The sequence below is a fragment of the Tachypleus tridentatus genome, chromosome 1 (genome assembly GCF_004210375.1).
Source record: "Tachypleus tridentatus isolate NWPU-2018 chromosome 1, ASM421037v1, whole genome shotgun sequence".
Classification (NCBI taxonomy): domain Eukaryota; kingdom Metazoa; phylum Arthropoda; class Merostomata; order Xiphosura; family Limulidae; genus Tachypleus; species Tachypleus tridentatus.
The window spans coordinates 59,142,473-59,162,434 of NC_134825.1; the positions used below are offsets into that span (position 1 = coordinate 59,142,473).

A 19,962-nucleotide genomic window follows, 5' to 3' on the forward strand; every position below is an offset into this window, starting at 1 on the left:
AAACTGAAATTGTGTTAGAGATTAAGAAATATGTATGTATAATTTTAATCTAAAAGCGTTACAGTTTGCGTAGTAGAAATTGAGCTATCTCCTTGAAAGTTCACATGGTGATAAAATAGTAGGACCCGTATTAAGCCTATGTAAACTCGTATTAAATATGTGTTGCTTTGAACTTTATGTAAAGCTACAAGTTTATTTTTGGCGAAGTTTATATCGTTTTCAGCTTTCTTACGACTCTGTTGTTATTATTTTCATACGCACATGCATATCAGATTCATTTACTATTATAGCTTACAGTCAAATTAATGTTGCATGTATTTATAACAACACCTGACTACAGAAAGGGCTCGTGCTTGTGATAATATTTTTACAATATACTGTTTGTCGTTTACTATTTAATGGTAGTTTTATCTGTACACAGTGTGAATTCGTTAAGCCGAATTTAAACAAGTTCAACTAAAATTTATATATATATATCCTAACCAGGCATACTATGTCATTATCAAAACACTTTCTATTGAAGGAATATTTTACCTGTAAACATTTAAAATACTAACATATAAAGCCTAATTATGCTTGAGGAAGACTGCATACAACTCTTAGTAACATTGTCCACCTTTGTATAATACATATTATACAAATAAATATATATAACTGAAAACAGAAAGGTAAACTGTGGCTTGATTCAAATAATGAATAACAGAAAATATATTAAAATATTGTTAAAATAATACTTTTGAACATAATTCGATCTAGACAGTGGTGACGTAATCATGTTTAAAAGTACAGTAACACCGTACACCTTTGTGAAATCATATAGTATCATATGTAAAATAAAATATTTTGTTAAATTATATGGATAGCCCAAAGCGAGCCAGTGAAACAGAAAATTTTAAATTACTGGATGATTTTTAAATAAGCGTTCTTCTTTAGTAAGATTTACTTGTAAATGGTCAGGAGATATAATGATCAGTTACATTTATTATATAACAAAATGATTTACTAGAGAGTTTATTAACTAATAAATCTTTATTCCGTATGTTAATTCATTTAGTATTTATAAATGATTTAAGTATAGTAAAATTCTTTTATTACAGATAATTGTAAATTATTTGTATCGTTTAAATGAATGTGTAATAAAAACTGATATGTTATAACTGTTTTAACGTTAAATAATGGTTTTACTTAGGATATCATTGCGTTAAATTAAAAAACCACAAGCAAACTAAAGTTTTACACATAAAAGGTCATGAAATGTCTAGAACTATTTCTTTAGTATTTTATATTTATTGTGTTAAACATCGTTTTGTCGAGACGTGTTGATCAAATTCTTGCACCCTCTGGTGACATGTTGCAAACCTATGACGTCATGGCTGATTAGCAACATATCGTCTGGTTCTACGTAGTTGAATTATTGTGTAATCGTCCGTCTTTACCACCTGTCATGTCTGGTGACACTTTATGAAACTATAAGTTCATTCTATTTGATGAAGTTATTGTATCTAGTCCTTCCCTTCCTTTCCAAGGTCGCCATATGTGCGGTCCTACCCCTAACTGCTATTGAAGTCGTTAATTTTAGTTAAAATTGTAAACAACAGCTGAAAATTAATAAATTTTACTAAACTGTGATTAACTGTGATTTTGAATTTCCTTGTACTTTATATATTTATTTACTTTCGTATTCCAATTTCTAATGTATAATTTATAAGCCGAATAAGGTGAAGTCTTTATACGAAGCTATTGGTTTCCTTTGCATTGTTTCTATCTACCAATGAAACAAAGTTTGTATCTATAATTCCATAGAACACACACACATATATATTTATGTATGAGACATATATTTTTCATTGCTAGAATGCTCTCAAACAACTTTATTATGTGAGTAAACATGGGTAAAAGGGGCAATAACTGCCAAGTTCAGAATAACACTTGTTGAAAGGTCTTGAAGAACTAATCTACTAAATTAGCTCAGGTACAGAGGATGACGTTTGTCAAGGCGTTTGTATTCAGGTCCCTTTGTTCATCTATAAAAGATTAACATTGCTATGTGATGAAACTTAGAGAAGAATACTGCAAGTAAAGCTTACCAGTCTTATGCTGTAAGAGTTTGAACATAGATATTTCAATGAGCATTCTATCATTAACATCACCTGCCATGGCGATTACTTTTTTATAAATTTACTAGAAAAGAGCAAAACATCACGGAATTTCAATGTTACTTGTATTTTAAAGACACTATATAGCGTATTTCAGCATTGCATTTATGACAAAGTTATCAATCGATCTTCTACCATCGCTAATATTGAACTACTGACCAGAGAGAAGACAGCGAGTCAGGAACTCTATTAACCGCCATTTACACTAAAATATTGAGTGTAACTTTTATAATATATCCACAGCTTAAAATGTGGGGGGAGTTTTATGTGGTATCACAGTTAGTGATAACGTCGGATCCTAGATTGACACTGTGACTTGATGTGCCGAAACCAATACCTGTCCTCAAATGTCAAAACCAATCTTTAAAATAAAAAGCTTGTATTTTATGGTCAACATTTTACTTGCCAGATTAATTACCTGCAAATACCCAATCAAAGCTATACATGTTAACGTTCAAACACCAGTGTTTATTGTTATAAGTATAGCTATAAGTTGACAGTCATAACTATACGTTGCATAATAAAAATTATATGCCACTTCTTTCAATATAAGGCCCGGCATGGCCTAGCGCGTAAGGCGTGCGCTTCGTAATCTGAGGGTCGCGGGTTCGCGCCCGAGACGCGCCAAACATGCTCGCCCTCCCAGCCGTGGGGGCGTTATAATGTGACGGTCAATCCCTCTATTCGTTAGTAAAGAGTAGCCCAAGAGTTGGCGGTGGGTGGTGATGACTAGCTGCCTTCCCTCTAGTCTTACACTGCTAAATTAGGGACGGCTAGCACAGATAGCCCTCGAGTAGCTTTGTGCGAAATTCAAAAACAAACAAACAAACAAACAAATCTTTCAATATAAACGTCTAGGAGGACCATTCTGAGAATTGTGAATATTTTGTTAACAATGTTAGGGCTCTATTTAGTTCACTTAAGAATAAGCCTAGTATTTATGGCGCTCTACTCGGAATTTGCAGGTCAAATGTTCGAATCCCCGTTACACCGAAGATGATCGCCATTTCAATCATGGGACATTATAATGTGACGGTCACCTCCGCTGTTTGTTGGTTAAAAGTAATCCAAGAGTGGGTGATGCTCACTAGCTGTCTTCCCTTTAGTCTGTCTCTAATTTAACAAAATTAAGGATGATTAGCGCAAATAGCCTTCGTGTAGCTTTGAGCAAAATTCAAACCAAACTACACAAAATATAGAATAGTTATTTTGGTAATGTTTAAAATTGTAAGGAATAAATATTCAAATGGCATGTAATTGCATGTGTATGTCACAGTCAAGTAATCATTATTGACATTTAATAAACATAATTCCCAGTAACACAGCTGTATGCCTGTGCACTCACATCCCTAGAATCCGGGTTTCAGTACCCGTGGAGGGCAGAGCACGGATAACCCTTTGCATAGTTTTGTGCTTAATTCTAACACAAACAAATAAACATTTACGAAAATTAAAACAATTTCCAAGTAGTTTATACTGATAAAATGTAATTTAAATGCAACTGACAAAAATTTATTTTTAACTGACATTAAATTAATTCTAAGCTAGAATTAAATAGATACTCGATGAGGATGCTTAACTGATGCATTTCTATTTGGATAATTTAATTAATAACAAAAAAAATTAACTAATAGTCGTGTAAAATGATATCTGTACATAGTAATATACATGTACAAATAAATATATGCGAGTATATAGTAAAGTGATTTTTGAGTGCTTAGTACCTAAAATGGATTAATTACACAAAACACAGGACCATTAAATAATACATGAGTCTAAATAAAGGATCTTATTCTGACGTTAAACCATTATGGTACAAAGTAAATTTTCATGAGTGACCTGGAAGGTGTTTTTTTAAAAATTCAGTGCATTTGTTATTTTCATTGATGCTAATAAGATGATGCTCCAAACTTGATATTAAAATTCTGGACAAGTAATGAATTTTCATGAAAGATTAAAAAGTAATGAAGTAAGTCAGAAAATGCTTGAGAAAAAACAAATTATTTATGCTGTTTTTCGGTAACAACAATTCAGTAGAAAATCAAATTCATGTAAAGCAGCTTAAATATTATGTCATATGTATAATTTTTGAATCTAGTGACAGTGTTTTATTATGGTAGGAATATTTTTATTAACATAGTTTAAAACGTTTTTAAAACTACGCCGTTTTCTTAATATTTTCATTGTTTTAGTATAACATGCAGTTAAAAATCGATAACAATGCAGGCTTCTAGCTTACTGCCACAAGCAAAATGAAACACTTTGTGTTGAAATTTTACAGTCCTACCTAGCTTGTACTACATTTGTACCTTGAAAAAAGTCCCTTAACTGTAATTTTTAGAGGATTCCAACGATCAGAAGTAGAATGTTGTGCCTAGATAATGTAAGCCTAAATCTATTATTGTGTGTAGGAACCAATACCTTCAGTTTTGACTACTTTCTCTTCCAAATGAGCTTTGTTTACTCAATATCCAGACTGTAGTGATTTTTCCTGCAACTGTGTTAGCCATTGTTATTTTAACGACACCTATGACCAGCACAGCTATATGTATTCGTGAAAAAAAAAAGACTCAGTGAAGAGTGAGAAACGATGTTTATTGGTAGTACGGTTATATGTTCTAAATGTGGTATAAAACGAGTATGCATGAATCCCGTACAAATGTCATTTGAAGAGCGTAATAGTTTTAGTTCTCAGGTTCTAAAGGTAGTTCAGAGAAGAATATAGTTTTAAACAGGAAGTTACAGCACTTTTTACAACTTAAACATCTGGCTGACCTACTGACCAATTGCAATTCGTCTGACCTTACAGATCCAATTACAGGATTGGATTTTGCTATTTAAAATCGTATTCTTGACTTTTCTGGCTACCAGGGTTATAAGTTGTGGTGACAGGTTACACAGTTTCTTATAGCCTTGCAGCCCAGATAGTCAGATGTGTTTTCAGCCATGTCCTTGTTCAGTTCTTTTAATTCCCCCCTGGTGCTGTATCATCAATAGCCCTCGATGGTTTACCCTTTGACTTGTCCCCGCGCCTTCATTAACCAATTTAAACCTAATGTATCAATCTGTCCCACGAAGACAAAAATCATTTGACGGAGGGAACTTTTCTCCAGCCCTCAAGAACTGGAAATCCTTTCCTCATGTGACGTACATAATATTTAAAAGTAAATCTCATCTTTCCAAGTTTTTCTTCGAGTCATCGATCTTACTTTAACGCCTGAAAAATCTAACAATCCTTTAAGCAATCGAACATTACAAAGTTACGTGCATTTCACTGACTCTGCTATCAACTAACTGGATAGACGAAACAGTTCATGAAAATCATCACACTGTTCTAACTAAGAGCTGGTATTATCCTTCTTTATGGTTAGTATTTCCAATATTTTCATTTTAAAGCCAAAAACCTTACAGGAATGATAGTCGAAAACTTTTACCACTTCTAGCCCCATCAAATAATCAACAGTACTCCAAACCATCAACCCAAGTGTCACCTGGAACCATTTTGCCCTCTACTGGTCAAGTTATCCAAACAAACCAAGAGTTTTCCACCTTTAAACAAACAACCAAGACAGGCTTCCCAGAAACCAAAGAATCTACTATGTAAACAAACACCTCTACTTTTACTACCTAGTCCATACAGCCCAAATTCCACATGTAGAGGAAAACCACGCAACTTAACCATCACAATTTCACACTGTGATGAGCAACCTTCCTCTAAGTCATCGGTCCTACACACCTATACCTTATGATCATGCACTACTGGAAGACTTCAATCTATTTAGTCTTATATACTATGATTATGACAAAAATAACAAATAATATTATTCCTTTCCAAGCCTGCAATATCCTAATTGCAACTATCTTATGAGAAACTAATTTACAGTTTCTCACCTTTGTCTTCTCAACTATTGACTTTCTATTCATTCTGGACCTTTCTTCAGGCACCCCCAGGCAGATTTTAGTCGCTTAGTCTGTAGAGGTGGGTTTTATCAGGTAACTAGCATTCCACCCACACATAGCAAACATTCTCTAGCATTGGATGTATAGATCACTGCTACCCTAAAAGACTATTTGTCCCACAGGAGTTGTTTGTTTTGAGAAGCATCGAAGCTCTTTATCCGCTAATTATCAATGGTCTTCTAGCTACCTTTTCGCTGAAGGGTACTTGTGACTTCATTAAAGAATCACAGACTTTGGGCGGAAGTAATTAGAGAGTGAACACATTGACTTCACTACAGTAGAATATTTATTCGACCATGATCCCGAGAGGATTGGGCCATAGAATTCGGAACCCATTATCAATTTCTGTCCGCCTACCAGCAAAAGACTAGTGACATGTGTTTGCTTGAGAAACGTGGACTTGTTCAAGAAATCCGTGAATCTCTCAATACTGACTACCCTCCAATGATCCATGACATTCACCATATTATCTCTATGATTGCAAGAAAAAGATACACCTTTTGTGAACTTTGTAATTACTTCCACTCATACAACGAACTTATTACTCACTTAAGATTTCTTCAACTCAGACAACTAACCAGAACTACCAAGTGGAACGACTGTACGCCAGTCTTCACCTTTATCCAGATTCACAAGGCAGGACATCATTACTAACTGCAACTAATTAGTTCGTTTCCTTCTTTCACATTTCTACAAACGTGAACACTTTTAAACTGTCACAAGCTGATGTAGACCTATGTTACAAATGAAAGTAAGTAACATACACAGATCTAAATACTGTATGAAAATTCATAGATTGATTCGAATCTTTGATAAAGAACTTTACTTACTACTTTGTTGGTTATTTTTCAATCACCTCTACTTTTGAAACAACTCTACACATTTCATAACTATTTTATTTTTATAATATAGTTGCAAATGTACGAGAAAACTTTCTGTCATATTCCCACCATTTTCTAGGTAATTTAGGCCTATCTTATCATATCTTCTGAACTGAACGTTACCATCACAACCTTTAGCTGTTTCTAGCCAACATCAAACGCATAACTTGCGACAAAAGATAGCAAATAAAAACAACTAAATGTGAAGAAAAAAATACAATAAATTAAATCTCACAAAAGTAAAGGAAAAAACTCGATGGACAAATCTCTCTGTATTGGATATATTCAGGCCTGTGACCAACAGATATTTGAATGCTGTTTGTTTCCTTGTTTTGAATTTTGTACAAGGATACACGAAGGCTATCTGTGCAAGCTGTCCCAAATTTAGCAGTGTAAGACTAGAAGGAAGGCAACTAGTCATTACCACCCACCGCCAACTCTTGGGATACACTTTTACCAACGGATAGTAGGACTGATAGTCACATATAACACCTCCATGACTGAAAGAGCGAGTATGCTTGGTGTGACAGGAATTCGAACCCGCGACCTTCAGATTACGAGTCGAGCGCCTTAACCACTTGGGCATGCCGGGCCTAATTAACTTGGTTTCATTACGTATCCAAAATAAAATCTAGCAAAGGGCATGTTATATTAGGAGTCTTAATGGCAACAATGAAGGGGTGTCAGAAAACATACCCAAAATATATAAAACACATGTGACCAATTATGGAATATACTCCCCCAGCGTGGCTAATCGTAACAAAAACACAGATAGCAAAAACAAAACTACATACTAACCAATGTATATAAAATATTAAGATCAAAAAACATTTCAAAACAATTACTAAAATATCTCACTTTTCATTATAGTTTCTTAATAAACACGCTCGAGTGTTTTAAGAAACCTTGGTAAAACTTAAACTGTGAAACAACCTAGACAGCTACATCATATACGATGAACCTGTACTCTTTAAATAGCACTAATAATAATCTCAGTCAACCTCTTAGTGGTATGTAAAGTGTTATTGGTTTGAAATAAGCACAAAGCTACACAATGGGCTATCTGTCTTCTGCCAACCACGGGTATCGATACCCGGTATTTTAGCGGTGTAAGTCAGCAGACATACCGCTGAGTACTATGTAAAGTGATATTCAGATACAAATTTAAATTAATGTGTAAAAATAAAACTCTTTATCTATGTTCATGTGGTAATGCATTGTCATTACAATATTTTAAGTTGCAATTGTTCATAGAAGAGCTAAGTTTAGATGACCTGAAAGGGTATGTTAATAAAGAAAACAAACACATTTACAGATGATGCTAACGACATCGACCACTGCTAGTAAACAAACATTAAGAGGTATATTACCTGAACATCAGTACCAAGAGGAAAGAAAGCAACAGAAAAGGAAGAAGCACGTGGTCTGTAACATACCTGACCTCTTATAGATCTTATACCTATTAAAAATCGATCCACTTTCAACAAACAGCTGATTGCTCAAGAAACTTTGACAGTAATGGATAAGTGAGAATTAGAATGGGATTTTTGTTTTGTTCCATTCAACAGTAGATATATATTCTTTTAAATCATCTCAACATAAACTTTCTAGATTTTCTGATAATTTGGAATCTAAGCGTATCTGGTGTAAATGGATGGAATTATTATCTCCTCTAATATGTATACTGCAAGTCATATCTCAGCAGCCTCTTCTTACTTTATGCCAAGACCTTTTCTTATGTTATATTTGAAATATCTTTAATCTAGCAATATTCAATGTATCCAAACAATGTTTAATGGTCTTTCCTATTTGCATTTATACAGTTTGGATCATGGACTAACTGTTATGGGACTTTACTGAGCAGACTTTTAAACTTCAGCTCTTGTAGATCCTGTTTGTGATATAAAAATTCCCTCCATTGTGTTTGTTTTTCGATGTTCCAATGGATATTTTTTGAGACATTTATCATAAAGTAGACTATCTCAATTTAAAGTTGTAAATTTTTATCTTTATGTAACTTGTTTTAAGTATCTATATTACACAGGTGAATCCTTTGATCCAGCTAATGGTGGAACAGCTTTTGCTTTTTATATTCATTCTTTGGAACTAGTTGTATATTTTTTTATATCTGACTATTTTGGAATCTTCACAGCGGAACTCTTAGTTACTCCCGTCGGTGTGGATTCCTGTACATGTTGAGGGGACCTCCCAGGGAAGGTTCTGTTCCTTCAGTTTACCTCCTCTGAGATCTAAACATCCATCCACGTGCTTGCCGTGCGTGATGACCAGTGAAGGGGAGGAGAGGATCCTGGTGGTTGAGGGTCCAACAACACACCACTTTGGCCTTGAATTTCTGTAGACGGGCAGCCTTAGGGTGGCTTCCTTAGGATCAATTGGCTGGTCCGCTTGAGCTAGGGTCCACCAATTACCAGTGTTGGATGTTCTCAACAGGCGTTGTGGATACTGTATCTGATGTTGGTGTTTGGGTATAGTGCTCACGAAACCCTGGTGTTCCTGCAGTGTCCTTCTTTGACATTGTAGTGCGTCCCCTCGTAGGGCTCCATGGTGGGTGGGGTCAGTGAGCACCGAAAACTTCTGTTTTTTATTATGGATCTTCCAAATAATAACTTAAAAACAAATTGAAAAAAAAAAACAGTCCATAGGTAAACTACCACATCTTGAAGATTCTGAACAGCAATCTTCAACATCTCTAAAACCTGTCCTTCATTTTCTTATACTACATTCTATTTCAGACAAACCTTTAGGGCAAATGTCTCCCTTTTCCATTCAGAAAAGACTAGAGGGACTTGCTGGCTCTTCAAAGTCAGTCTAAAAGCTTTGCTCTAGTGACGTAATGGTGGAAACATTAACGTGTCAACACAGTGAACTCCTGTTACATTCAAAGGCGATTGGAGATATACCTATTGAAGTTACGTCCTATGCTACTTTGAATTCGTCACGAGGATTTATTGTTGAGAAGGAGTTGAAGAACATCCCCGAGTCAAAATTTCTCGCTGGTTTCTCCACCCAAGGAGTTTCTGCAGTGAGAGGCTTATCTCCACTCGCAAAGTTGTAAACTGTCGCTGTTGAATTTTGAGAACTCTACCAAATAGCAATATTGTTTGCAGTGTGTGAGCAGAAAAAAAGATTTATAAAAAGTTGATTATGTCAGAAAATGCCCTGCAATACGTAAATTAACTTTCAGTGCTTAGGCTTTTTTTAATCTTGTGCTTGTTGAAAACATGATAGTAAATTCAACAAGAAAGTGCTTGTGTACAACATTTCAATTAATATTGCGAATTCCGAATTGGCTAAAAATATAAATATAAATAAATATACTTACTTAATATTACACTGGATACTTGTTAATAGAACTTCATTATATGAATACAGTAGTTAATTAACTAAAGAACAATGACTTATCGTAATTTTTGTTTGTTTGAAGTTATGCACAAAGCTACACAATGGGTTATCTCTGCGCTACCAACCAGGGGTTTGAAAATCCGGTTTTCAGGGTTGTAAGTCAGCAAATATACCACTGTGCCACTTGGAGGCGATTTATAACGACCATGAAATTTATTGTAGAAAACACTAGATGTTTTGATACTAAGGCAGATATTGTATGATTCTGTAATGTATACCACAGTGGTTATTCCACAGATAATTTAATAAGTGATATGATTACAACGTTAATAAATGTCTTTAAAGATTAATAACCAGAGTTGATTTTAAACAAATTAACGTACCTGAAGTTTTTGTAACAAGTTAAACGTAGTGACATATTTTTGACAGTCAATCAGGGTAACTAATAATTGATCATTGTGCCAAATACGAAACAGTAAATTAAGTAATAAGGAAAAGCTAGTAACGTTAGTGTGGAATTAATATTAGTTCAAACATTTTCTGCTTTGGAAATATTATTACTTCCAGTGTAAACAAAAGTTACATCTTGGAATGTAAGTATAAATAAGTGTAAATGAAAATGAAACAATAAATATTAACTTTTAAGAGACAAACTACTGAGTAAACCTAATTAGAGGCCATAGCCAGATTTAAATGTAATCATTGAATGTACTAATTTACTATCCACATTTTTATGATGGTTTCAGTGCAATGTTTTGTAACTATTTTTTCAAATGTCTTGCAGAATTATGACCAGTTAAAACAATGTAAATACAGATTCTAATACCGGATAACAAATATATGAAATATTTTATTCATGAAACAATAATATATACAGACATCTATAGTAATCGACATTCACCAAGCTTACTTAACATTATAGCTGTTTGGTTAAAATGAAATAACGAAACAGATGGAATAGATAAACCTTTAAAATTTATTTATTTTCGTTAGGCTTAACTATTTGAAGTAGTGCAAAAAATTTGAATTTCAGTTATAATTCGTAGCCTTTACCACACGTGATTTTTTATACTGAAGCATGCCCAATGCCACTCTTACTGTCAGTATCACACGTCTGACGTATGTGTACTCGTCAAGATAGCTGGACAAATATATCATTATTATATTTACATTGGAAGATAAAAATAATTTGTTATTTTAACTTGAAAATAAACTCCTGCCTAATGCCCTATTTGACAAATTCTCGTGATATACTATAATTCTCTAAACCTCCGATTATAGCAGTAATTTGAAACTTTTTAAATTTTTAAAAATTTTATCCTATAGTGCTAGTATACTCTTAAATACGTGAGATGTATGATGTGCAACAATATGATTTAGACAGGACACTATCTATTGACATTTACTTAAACACTGAATGTAAGTAATACCGCAATAAATAATTTGGTTTATTCCACATAAAAACAAGTTACATTAAATTTTATATAAGTGTATGTGAAATCTATAAATACCGTTTTAAAAATTAAATTTTTTTACAATGTTTATTATTTGTATCATACATTTTGTCTATCTCACCTGGTTTCTACTTTGTGCAGTTTTACTGGAAAAAGTATGATATTAGTGGCCAGCCTTCACTTCTAGGTCAAGGTATTTAGCTATTTTTCAACTATATGATTATTTACCCTTGAAAGTATTAATACTTGCTTGTGATATTCATGGTTTAGATAAATATCAATTATGTTTTTATAATATATTTTTTTTTTATCTTAAATACCCGTAGGTTGATTGGAATGCATGTTGTACTAAAGACAAAAACTATTTTATTACAAATAGAAATGCTGGCAATATGTATATCATTTTTGTTATTCAGAGTACCTTAGCATGAGCTAACGTTTGTATCTTAACAGCTTAAGACTAACAATTAAATTGAACAAGCATGTTAAGTGTACTCTCAGTGATATTTAGCATATGTGATACATCTAGAGTTGCATGTTATTAGTTGAGGATATATGTGTTAAATGAATTAACTGATTAAAAAAAAAAACTTGATTATTTTGTGAGACATTTGAGCAAATGCACTTATCTTTCAAAACCAAGATTAATTAACTGCTTTCCAGAAATAAATTTAATGCTGCATGTAAGAACAGTCGTGTTTGAAATATGTATTTATAAACAGCTATTGAGGTAAACATTTGGAATGTAATCATTTTGTGGACTAAAATAGTAAAAATTTATTTAAGATTTTTTTGAGAATTAGATGATTAATATGTTAAAATTGCAAAAATTGTAAGAGAAAAGTTTTACAATAAAACAATTTAAAATAAATTGATTGATTATTAAATCTATATCAATAAAAACATTTGTGTCTCCAAAGGTATACATGAAATAAAGAAACTATAAATATTTTATGCATTGACAGGCAACCTAGTGTGGATGAGGGAAAAGAGATACTTGTCTCAGATGTGGTGCAGTGCCCCTCCTCAGATCATGTGAGTGGAGGAATAGTACTGCATTGAAAGTTATAATTTTCCTAAATAAAAATATATTTCTGATAGGCACTTCCCTCCTCTCACACTTTCCATTCTTCCTTCTCACACATTTCCAGTGCTTGTGTCTTCTGCCAGACTACAGAATGATAGTTTGGTAGTGACATACAGGCACATTACATCTGTATTGTTACAGAGTGCTCTTCTGTTGGTGGAGAGGTGTCACTTGATGATTTGCATGAGAGGCATGTTGGAACTTTGGATTCCAACAGAGAGATGATGAAGTCTTGTGGTATGCACTCAAAAAAGTTCAAAAATAGAAGGCAGCACAAAATGAGAAGCTAATTTTGTGAGAAGAGGGAAGTATCTATTGAAAATACATTTTCATTTAGGAACATTATAACTTTTGCCATCAATATTTGGAAGGTATATTTTATATTCTCTAATATGTGGCTAAAGAGCAATAAAAGAAAATTCAGAAACCATTTTCCACACCTGCTTTTTACATGCTATAATTTACAATTTTTTAATAGATTTTTCTGAGGCTTACTTACACGAAATTTAGAACTAGTATAAAGCCCAGATTTCAACTGATTCATACTTTGCCATAGTCCTCATACCATGTGGGCATACACATAATAGAGAGTTTGGTTTGATATGAAAAAAATTGCCAGTGAGAATACACTGAGAAGAATAGTTAAATTTCTAACTGCTGAAGTCACATGATTGGAAATGCTTGAGTGCTGGTAATGGCAACCTAGTAGTGCTGGCAGTATTGCAAATCTTAAATAGCTCACTGTTGCATGTATGGCTGGATGAATAGTACAGTTTACTGATCAGATATTCAGTGGGCTCATTGATTGATTACACTCAACTAATCTTCCTATTTTCAGCATGTTTTTGGTTTATTTAAGAACATTTTCAAACTATTCTTAATTTATATGAAGACACGAAGTATAATTTGTGATTGTTAATTTTTACATTCCAAACTATTTTACATGAAAATATATCTTACCAAATGTAGTATGAAATGTGTAACTAGCTGAAAATATAATTAATACTATTTTGTGGGTTTCTTCTTACAATTTTTCACAAGATTATTCTGCTAAAATTACTGAATTTTTGTTATTTCAAACAAACATCCACAAGTTTGCACTAAACATCACCCTTATACATGCCTTTTAATATTTTTTTTTTATTATTAGCATACCGTGAGATGCTGTGTAACTAGTCAGGTTAAATAGGGGTGAGGCAAAAAAAAAACCTGGATACTTACTACTAAATAAAGTAATTCTCTGTTTAAAAGAATTGTCATCAAGGAGGATACTACACATGCATTCTGAGGAATTAGTAAATGAAAAAATTAAAGGAAGTGTGACAGTCATTTTGTGAAATTTTACTTTGGATGTACAATTTCATGATAAGAGTGCTATTTTATACCTTTAATTTTTGCCAAAAAAAGAAAAGAAAAATGGCATTGTATGTATTGCTCAAAGTTTTAAGAAATGTATTCTGCAATTTTAAAATTAAGATAAATTTTCAAAAGTTTGTTTTTGATAGTTAGTTACTGTCACACATGAATCATCTGTTACAATGAAATTTATATGCAAAAACGGCTCGTTTGGGTTGAGAAAATATTTTACATAGAAGAGCGAACAACGTTTCGACCTTCTTCGGTCATCGTCAGGTTCAAAAATAGTGAAAATGAAAGTTTGAAAATGAAAGCTTATACTGACCATGCCAAAGCGAAAGTTTGCAGTTATTTGCAATGACGGCCATGCAACTCACTACTGAGACCTCTTGTTGGGCATTTCCTACCGTGTTTAGGACTTCTTTTTGGTATGGTCTTAAACTTTTGACCAGCTAGTATTTCAGCTAGTTTCATAGTGTTCAATTTTCTCTATTAAATGCTGAATAAAGGTTTTTATTTTTATTTTCCCTTTTCTTATTTTCATCTTTCAAAGTTCAAAATTGTGAACCTGACAATGACCGAAGAAGGTCGAAACGTTGTTTGCTCTTCTATGTAAAATATTTTTCAACCCAAACGAGCCGTTTTTGCATATAAATTTCTCAACAAGTGGGTTTTTCGACATCACTGATCTGTTACAATGGTTTCTGACATTTAGAGCAGCCAGCAGAGTTATCCTACAGTGAAATTGTATTAGCTTGGCACAAAACTACACAAGACTAGTAGTTATATCCTTTCAAATGAAATATACAATCCTCTACATGTTTGTAATGTGGACTGTAAATCATTTAGACTAACCAAATGCAGAACATTTCAAAATCCATTTAAAACAAAATGAATGCAAAAAAATGGAAACAAATTTATGAAAAACATTTTTTTTCTTTTCTTCCTATTCTATAATTGTTATGAGCATTAACTGACAGATGTTTTAATTCTTAACAAGATACATAGATGGAGAAAAGCATACGTTACTGGGAGATTGAACACGTTTTACAAATGAGATGATTTTTCACATACATGGTATCATTTAATAAAAGTTTCCTAGTATGAGAGTATAACATGTTTTGTTACATGTACACTCTAAGAAATGTGACATTGGTTCTCAGCCACTGAGGTGGTGAACCATGGAGGCTTCTTTCTAAACATGCTCAATTCCATTCAGTGGAGAGTGGGGCAGTGGTTTTCTGCTAGTGTAGATTCTCCCATGGATTCAGAAATTGGAGTAGATTTACAATAATGCTGTTCACTCTTCTGGTTGAGACCTCTTAACCTATGATTGCCTTGATATTGGTAATATGTTTTGTGTTAGAGTTGGATCAACCAAGCACAAGTCCTCATACATATGTTGGTTTGGGGTTCTTGTCCTACAATGGACATGATATACTGGCCAGTTAGGGTATCTCTAGCATATCTTCTTCATTCATCAATCTGAGGCTTGGATGTCCACTATTTCAAGGAATTAGACTGTCCGATAGATAATCTGGTTGGCTTGGGTACATTCAGAATATCACTTGCAGGTTATGTCTCCTCTGTTTTGGTAGTTCATGGAACTGGACTAGGAACCAGAAGTCCATTTTGTTTGAGATATGAATAGACAACCACACAAGCACTTCCCTTCTTACTGTTAGATGAATGTCAGGCTCCCGAGTGGCTGGTGTTGACTGAGGACTTGTGCACATGTGCCATGCATATTCATAAAAATTGAAACATATTTTTTCTGTCTTACTAACTTGAGGTGCAGATCAGTTGATAAATACCTGATGCCACCTGATTTTGGACTGGATTTGACTCATTGAATATAGTGTGATATATTCTTGCCATCCTACGCTGTGGGGCATATCCATTTAGTTTTCCACACTATTACTATATTTCTTTGGGAACCCTCCATTTTGCCATCTTCTCAATATCAATTCTTGGATGTTTCTGTTAAGTGTTGAGGTGGACCAACCCTGTATACATTAATGGAGGTGCTCTAACCAATTTCCACTCATTTAGGTATCACATACTACTTCACTGTGTGAAGAAAATAACTGGTACAGATGTGGTGCAACCTCTTATGGTTGTGTTTTTCTCAAGAGAGTACACATTCATGGACATTCCTTGAATTCTTTCTGGAAGGTGCTTATCTAGGTAACTTTTGCAACAGTTCCTCTACCTTGTCAATATAGGATTCTGACTATTATATGAGAAGAGATAAGATACCATATCAGAAGTTGATATTATCCTATACTGAAAATATATTTCCATGAGGTACTTACTTCTGCTAAAACTTTATATTCTTTCTTTCCACTTCTAATACTTCTTTTGTACATAATCTCAAAGTGAAGGTTAGGCTAAAGTGTATAGAAAGAGTAACCTGTGTCATGAGAGTGTGTTGCATTCCAATTGGTTGAGAATTGCTGCACGCTTATTTGCATGTGAAGATGGAATAGACCCATGTTGAATGTAGGGTAGGTGTAAATTTCAAAGCTTTTAGAAAGTGAAGAAATGTGCACATATATCAGAAATATCTTTTTGATGCAGGAAAATATTAATATTGAAACATAATAGTTTCATTTTAAGCATAAAAGTGTGGAACGTTGGCATGACTCATTTGCAAGTTAGACTTAAGTTTGGTTTTATCAGACATTGGTTGATCAACTCAGAGAAATTTTAATGATTGAAAAGCATTGATTGAAATAAATTCGAATAGCAAATACTTTGAGATCTGAATACAAATCTTAATTGTTAAGTGCATTATGTAATGGAAAATGGCTGTAAAGGACTAGTTATTTTGTTGTGCTTGCTTGTAAAGATTAATATAGGAGAGTCAGCTACCTGAAGGAGCAAAACATTTTGTATGTCCAGACAATTTTTAACTAATAACATATAAAAGTATCTATCACCTACAAGTTTTAAATGGATACTTTACTGGTTAATTTCACACATTTATGAAACTTTCATTGCAGCTGAAAACATTTACAACATTTTCAAGTCACACATGCACAGATAAACATGTTCTTCAATTTACATGTAATGTGGTATAACAATATGTATTATATTTCTTTCATGAGGTGGGCATTTTTTCAAATTAAGATATGAATTCTTTATTTCAAGATATATGCATGCAGCTGACAGAGGAACCAAATAAGATATCCGATCCACTTCAACGTCACTACCTGTCATATTCACAGGCTGGAGGTTAGGGGCCATAGGTCATTCCTTTTAAAATAGCAACTTGCGATTATAGAAGACTAAGTCTAACACACTCGTACCACTTTTCAGTTGGTTATTTGATGTTATATAAATGTAACCAATGGTTGTTAGCCAGATTTGGTTACAAGACACTAATTATATAGTATTACACTCTTTCTTATTTGTAGTGCTACTTGGACCATTTAAATATTAACTGTAGTGGGTGAGAAATTATTGTTCAAGCTTTAAATAATTTTATATTAATCTCTGTATATTAGAACCATATATAAAACTAGATTTTTTCTAAGTTTTAAGTTTGTTTCATTTTTGTCACATTATGTTTTTTTATATAAATACTGTAGACTCATTTGCCTAGGTGATTGATAGATTCAGTAATATTTAATATTCTTTTATATTGTTCTAAATCAGGAATAAGAGGATAAATTAATTACATTCTTGTTTGAAAGGATTTAACTTGTCGTGACACATACACTTTCCTAGAAAATACTCTTGTTGTTTTCGAAATATCTCATTTTTTATGAAGGTATCTCAGTATAAAAAATTAGAGAAAAGATGTTTCCTTCTGGGTCAACTACTATTTAAGTTTAATAATAAGTAAATGGTGATATTTAAATTGTATAGAAATTTTAAAAAATAAGTAATTGACCTTCCTGTTAACAAGAAAATGTAATATTAATATCACTTTAAAATGATTTTATGGTCATCATAAGTTTGAATTGAATTATGAATGTGTTATATCATTTTTTTAAATTAATGTTGTCTGTATGTTTTTTATAGCAAAGCCACATTGGGCAATCTACTGAGTCTACTGATAGGAATTGATCCCCTGATGTTAGCATTGTAAATCCATAGACCTGCTGCTATACCAGAAGGGGAGAAATTAATGTTAAACCTCATCATGCAAAATCATTATTTTTTTGTACTTCTTATGGTAGCTCTCCTACCATACTACTCAACATTAGTAACCATTTCAGAGTAACTCTAAAGTTACAGAGGCCGAGTATGTTATTTTAAAACATCTTTGAAGCCTTACCACATCATTATAATCCATATTGCCACGTCCAGTTGTGCTCTATCTGATGACTATGTATCTTGATAACAGCTCTGCAATGTAGCTACGATTGTAAAATTCTACGCTGTAAGGCTATCATGTTCAAAGCACACCTTTTCTCCCCAAGGCTTGCCTTTCTTTACCTAAGATGTATACACTGCTGGCCAATGAACATAAAGAAAAAATATGCATTTTGCATTGTTAGACTCAACCACTTATTTGAGTAGAGCTTTGAAAGATGAAAATAAAGATAAAACTTTTTAAACATTTAACGCTATGAAACTAGCCTAAATACTAGCTGGTCAAAAGTTTAAGACCATACCAAAAATAAGTCCTAAACAGGGTAGGAAATGCCCAACAAGAGGTCTGAGTAGTGAGTTGCACAGCCATCATTGTGAATAACTTCAAACATTTGCTTTGGCATGGTCGATATAAGCGTTTGCAGAAGGCTGGATGGAATGTTATTCCAAGTGGTGAAGATGGCTTCACGAAGATCATGCACTGTTTGGAATTGACGTACATTTCTATAGACGTCCCTTGTCATCCATGCCCAAACATTTTCAATGGGATTCAGTTTGGGCAAACATGCTGGATGGTTCAAAAGAATCATGTTATTTACCTTGAAAAAGTCCTTTGTACTGCGGGCATTGTGGATTACAGCATTGTCCTGCTGAAAGATCCAGTCATTTCCACACAAGTGAGGGCCTTCAGTCAATAAGGATGTTCTCTCCAACATGCCAATGTAGCCAGCTGTTGTTTGATGCCCCTGTATAACCTGAAGCTCCATTGTTCCATGGAAGGAGAAAGCACCCCAGATCATGATGGAACCTCCTCTACTGTGTTGTGTAGAAAATGTTTCCAGTGAGATATCCTTATTGTGCCAGTAATGTTGGAAGCCATCTGGACCATCCATGTTAAATTTTTTCTCATCAGAGAACAAAACTTTCTTCCACTTTTCTAAGTCCCATGTTTGGTGCTTCTCAGCAAAGTTTAACCGAGCTGTTCTGTGGTGTGGAAGGAGGCATGGCCTTTGAAGGAGTTTACAGGTTTTAAAGTTTTTCTCTTGTAAAGGCCGTCTTATTGTTATTGAGCTGCATTCTGTTTCTGTAAGGGTCTTAATCTGTTTTGATGAATGGCTGGTGTCTTGCTGGACAACCCGTCAAATCCTTTTGCTGAACGCCGGTGAAAATTTCTTGGGCTGACCACTTGAAATTCTTGTTCCGTATCCCTCAGGTTCTTTTAAGAAATTTGCAACAGCAGTTTTACTACACCCAATCTTACCAGCGATGGCACGTTGAGAGAGACCTTGCTTTTGCATCTCGACCATTCTGCCACGTTCAAACTTTGTCAACTTTTTAGCCTTTGCCATGTTTTTGCCCAATGTAACACAGGAGATGTCAGT

General features: G+C 33.6%; 1 long non-coding RNA gene across 1 annotated transcript in view; it reads left to right on the forward strand.

Annotated features, from left to right (window-relative positions):
* The first annotated feature begins 11,537 nt into the window (after positions 1–11,537).
* The window catches only part of LOC143249569 (uncharacterized), a 37,785-nt gene continuing 29,360 nt past the window's right edge, over positions 11,538–19,962 (forward strand). The window contains exons 1-4 of the long non-coding RNA XR_013027840.1: positions 11,538–11,779; positions 11,956–12,007; positions 12,780–12,849; positions 17,411–17,494. This is a non-coding gene — a long non-coding RNA (uncharacterized LOC143249569). The remainder of the gene's footprint in view (positions 11,780–11,955; positions 12,008–12,779; positions 12,850–17,410; positions 17,495–19,962) is intronic.